We start from the raw sequence: 6,000 nt of genomic DNA on the forward strand, positions 1-6,000 counted from the left end.
TGGTCAATAAATAAACAAAAACACGGAGGGTCATTGTAAAGCAGTTTTAGGTCATATTATAAACTTTGGGTTTGAGGTCATGTTAAGATCATTTCATGTCATCCTTACTATAATGACATAAAAATAAGCTTACAATGACCTAAAAATGACTTTTGTATGCTTGGTTCTGCATTTTTGTATTAAGAATGGTTATGTATGGATCAAAACCCTATATATATATATATATATATATATATATATATATATATATATATATATATGGGTGTGTTAAGGTCCTTCGCAGCTTTTCAGTCCAATGTTCTTTTTAATCACGACCCTTGGATCCTTGAATTGGATGATTGTGATGATTTGCATTATTTGACGAAAAATTTGCATTATTAGTCGGTGTGCATTATTCAATTGAAAATCTGCATTATTACACTATAATGGTGCATTATTAGTCGGTGTGCATTATTCAACTGAAATTCTGCATTATTAAATGACATGTGACATCAATCTAACCGTCGGATGATAAAATGATAAAATGATACTCACAGTAGATAAAATGATACTTCTGACCTATAAAATGATAAAATGATACTCGCAGCAGATAAAATGATACTTCTGACCTATAAAATGACAAAATGATACTCGCAGCAGATAAAATGATACTTCTGACCTATAAAATGACAAAATGATACTTGCAGCAGATAAAATGATACTTCTGACTGATAAAATGATAATCTTGGATGATTATATTCGAAACCACTATTACAAAACACTAGTTATCAAGTCATATAAGTTACTATTACAACCACCAGTTTTGCCTCTTCTTCTCCACGATGCAGCCCCAAATTCCAAGTTAATGCCAAAACACTTTTATCTGTAATTTCCTATCATTCAACGTGAGCATAACAACTACACTAAATTGCGCTCCCAACAAATAATTTATATCCACATAAAACACTAAATTGCGCTCCCAACAAAAATGTGTGATGGAGATTTAGTTATAGGGTTATCACATAAATATGAGTTATCATTATAACTAGGGCTGGCAAATCGTGCGGATTGGGTCGTTATCGGGTCAACCTGATAATGACCCAACCCAATAAGGCCTAACCTGAACCCGACCTGTTAAGGAAACTGTAAATCCGAACACGAACCCGACCTGCTACCTTCAAATCCGAACACGACCCGCACCCGACACGAACCCGTTATCGACACGATATAATATGGGTTGACACGACACGATAACAACCCGAACCTGATATTACACGATTAAAACCTAATATTACACGATTAAACCTTAATTTTTAACCTAATTTACACAATTAAAATTCGTTTTATACTATTTAAACCTAATTTATAAGAAATTAAAAAATTAAAGTAATATATATATTTAAATAATAATAAAAATAATAATATTATTTCTTAATGGGTTACCCGTATCCGACCTGCATCCGACCCGAACCCAACCCGGAATTATCGGGTTCTTAATGGGTCAACCCGATAAGGACATGGATCCAATAAGACTTGACCCCAACCCAATAATTTCGTGCGGATTCGTGTCAGATTATCGTGTCGTGTCGAAAATTGCCAGCCCTAATTATAACGCACCCATATATATATATGTGTGTGGTGCATTATAATGATAACCCCAATTTTCGTAATAACCCTATAACTAAATCTGGACCACACATTTTTTAAATCACGTGGTGTAGATTCAAACTTAGATTTACTTCATAAAAAAAAGCGCGGGGGTAAATATGTCATTTTGCTATAATGGATATCAATTCTCAATTAGACTAAAAAATCTCAATTGATTACAACCCTGGGGAAATGTGTGGCCTATCCAAGGAAGACCACCTACTTCACAAATTATGCAGCAAACCAGAAGGATTCACCTTTTAACTAAATTAAGATCAACAAAATCATAACTTAATTGATTGCAGAAATATATCTTAATTTCCAAATATCCAGATTTTTGTCTGATAATTTAGTTTTATTAAGAAAAAGGAATTATAAATAATGCCCTTTTAATTATATAATCAGGAATCCTCGTTAGTAGTAAAAACATAAATTAGGGGCCAAAGATAACCTCAAAACTTTCAAATGTTCCGAAAAGGTTTAGTAAGATAACATCTAATATTGTCATATAATGGCTCACTCATACTCACATGCTACAATCGAACAAACATACCATATCTGTCCATACAAAATATACAAAACCATTTAATGCGACTTCTAAATTTTGTAGTACGATATTAATTATTTTCACCTCCCAAATATTTAGTTCTAATATTTTAATTTTTAAATTTTAGTTATATCCTCCTTTCATCATACAACCATCGGGTCCTGTTATGTTGAGATTTTTTAACTTAATTAAGATGCATTTTCAGTCACTCATCCATAATATTTTCGAAATGTCAACTGCAAGTAGAGTATGTCAACTTGAGGTATTATGGTCAATAGCCTGCACATCAAATGTCAACAACTTATAGTTGACATTATATGTGTATAGTTGACATGAATTGTATATGTAGTTGGCATTATATGTATATAGTTGACATGAATTGTATATGTAGTTGACATGGATTGTACTCATAGTTGACATTATATGTGTGTAGTTGACATTACAAGTTTGTAGTTGAAAAAAAATAAAAATTTTAAAAATTAATTTTTTTAATTTTGAAAAAAATTATTTATTGAATAAAATGTACCATAAAATTACCATTCTGTCATTTGATAAATAATAAATCTAAAATATTTTCCATGTGGCAATTTTGGACCACTCAATTAATAAAAATGAGTGGCTGATAATGCATCTCAATTATCAATTAGGCTAAAAAATCTCAATTGATCATAACCCTATATATATATATATATATATATATATATATATATATATATATATATAGGGTTGCGTTAAAGATAGAACCATTCTTAAGTGTAGAACCTAGAACTCTACATATTTTATTCATTGGATGAGGAAAAAATGACGGTCAAGATTAAAAATCATACATATTAGACTATGTTTTCACGACATTCCGGACTCAACATGTGAAAAAACTCACATGTTGATGGAAGAATGAATGAAACGAAGAAGAGTCCATGCATGCTTTATTTTTTCACTTATCTGCATTCACCCATTAATAATAGTTTTGGTTGTAATGGGAAGTTGTTGTGCAAATCAACATCATTGGATTAAAAGATCTAACGACCTCCGTTTGGCATTTGTTCTACGTTTAAGAATGGTTCTACGTTTAAGAATGGTTCTACGTTTAAGAATGGTTCTACCTTGATCACAATCCTATATATATATATATATATATATATGGGAGCGTTATTCTCCTATTCATCCCTTAGATCCTTTATTCTTCTTAATATGGGCCGTTAGATCTCATTCATCAACGGTCCAGATGATCTGCATTATTACACTATAATGGTGCATTATTAGTCGGTGTGCATTATTCAACTGAAAATCTGCATTATTACACTATAATGGTGCATTATTAGTCGGTGTGCATTATTCAAGTAAAAATCTTCATTATTAAATGACACGTGGCACCAATCTAACCGTCGGATGACAAAATCGTGGGGCTGAGATTAAAAAGAACAAAGAACAAAAGATACAAAAAGGAAATGAATACATCCATATATTCATTTCCTTTTTGTATCTTTTGTTCTTTGTTCTTTTTAATCTCAGCCCCACGATTAGATTAGGGGGGTTGAGTTGTAATGCCCCAAAACCCACCTTAGACGGAAAAGTGAATTTCCGGTGTTGTAAATCGTCGAAATTAGGGTTTTCGGCGAATAATTCGAAATAAATAATAAAATAAATTCTGATAATTCAATAAATCATGGGATGATGAAATTAAGTCTTAAATAAGTGTTAGAAAAGATATGTGAGCAAAGAATTGAGTTTTAGAGAATTTTGATACGTTCTTGAGAAAAGTCATCGATTAAGGCTGATTATCTATCTGCACCCTAATGGGTGGTCTGATTTTCTGTCTGCACCCTCATGGGTGGTCTGATTTTCTGCTATGCACCCTATGGGTGGTCTGTGTGGAGTCCTCTCGAGGACAAAATCCGCGTCTGCATCTGATTCTGTTTCTGATCTGTTCCGTGTACCCTGCCTGAAACCAAGCAGATATTGGGCTAAATGATAAGTTAATATAAGAAATATCTGATGACTTCTGAATAAGAATCTGTAATCTGTGATGGATAAAATAATATCTAATGACTTCTGAATAAGAATTTGTGATATGTGATGGATAAAATAATATCTGATGACTTGTGAATAAAGAATCTGTAATTTGTGATAAGTGATATATAATAAGATAAAATAAACTTCTCAATAAAGAATCTGTAATTTGTGATATGTGATATATAATAAGATAAGATAAAATAATATCTGAATACTTGGGAATAAGGATCTGTGATTTGTGAAATATGATATATAATATATGATATGATTGTCGATCGGTCCTCAAGCGGAGGAAATGAGATATTATGTTGAAAGGTCCCCGCTCGGGGTAATTAATATGGAAAAATAGTATATGAAAATAAATGGTAACACGGAAAAAAATGTGTGATACGAAATGATATATGACGATATGTGAAATCTTGAGAAACCAAAGCTATAAGATACAATGAAAATGTTGTAGTATAGAAAGAAATAAGTGAGTTTGTTATCAAGAGACCATAAGAGAAATATAACAAGAAAGATATGATGAATATGTGTGGGTATCTGAACAGGTGTGCTTTGGTGTGAAAATTATGAGAATTTGGAATATATATATATATATATATATATATATATATATATATATATATATATATATGGTCCTGTTAGGTTGAGATTATTTAGCTAAATTGAGAAATGAGATGCAATATCAGCCACTAATCCACAAGATTAACTAAATGTCAACAGCTATCACATTATGTCAACACGGGGGTATAAGTGTCATTTCGTGTTTTAATGTGTCGGATTGTTGACATGGCTTTTATGTCTAGTTGACATGACTTATAATTGTTGTTGACATGGTTTCTATGTGCAGTTGACATGGTTGTACGTGTAGTTGACATGGCTTGTAACACAGTTGACATGGCTTGTATGTGTAGTTGACACGATATGTACCGTAGTTGACATGACATGTATGTGCCGTTGACACGATATGCACCATAGTTGTCATAGTGTCACCAGCTTATATATCAAAATGTCAACAACTGACAAACACTGTAACAAAAGCAAAATTGATCAATTGCATAATCCTCTCGCATTTAGATCTGCTCGATTCTGGCCGCAGCTCCACCAACATGCAGATCGCGCCGGCCTTGATCGCCTTCAGCCTCGACTTCTTCGACGCCTCCAGCATCTGGATCAGCAGCTTCAGCGCGCACGAGCTCGCCTTGTTGCAGATCTCGTCGGAGACGATCTCCAGCAACGATTTGAAGCGTGTCAATGGAAAATTGCTACTAGCCAATCCTCAATCACAACGAATCGAGATTGAACACTACCTCAATACACAGGTAAATCAAAACAACCATTTGTTGCTGTCAAATTGAAGAGAAAACAGAGTAATTAATAATTGCAATTTCGTCAACCGAAACAGAACGACAGATTGAGAATCGCACTATATGAGCGGCGGCGGCGGCAGACGGCGCTCCTGGTGAGGAGTTACGATTCAAAGATCCAGTCTCTACCGAAGCAGAGAGACGACGAGATCTCGAGAGCGGGTGGAGGAAAATGGACCTGGAGGAATGGGTGAGGAGGATGGAGAAGGAGGAAGCTGATGTGGCAGAGATTGGCTCAGGAGAGCGAGGTTATGGCGGCGTCGCTGATGGCGCGGATGAAGGAGGCGGCGACGGAGGACACGACCAAAATTGCCTTCTTATTCGTGGTGATGTCGGCGATTGAGATGGTCTGGAGCTCGTCGGAGGCGTCGAGGTAGGATAGGGTGGCGTCAGGAAGCTTGTCGGCGACGGAGATTGTGGCAGAGATTTTGGGGGCGGCGGAGA

This window comes from Salvia splendens, chromosome 17, assembly GCF_004379255.2.
Source record: "Salvia splendens isolate huo1 chromosome 17, SspV2, whole genome shotgun sequence".
Lineage (NCBI taxonomy): Eukaryota > Viridiplantae > Streptophyta > Magnoliopsida > Lamiales > Lamiaceae > Salvia > Salvia splendens.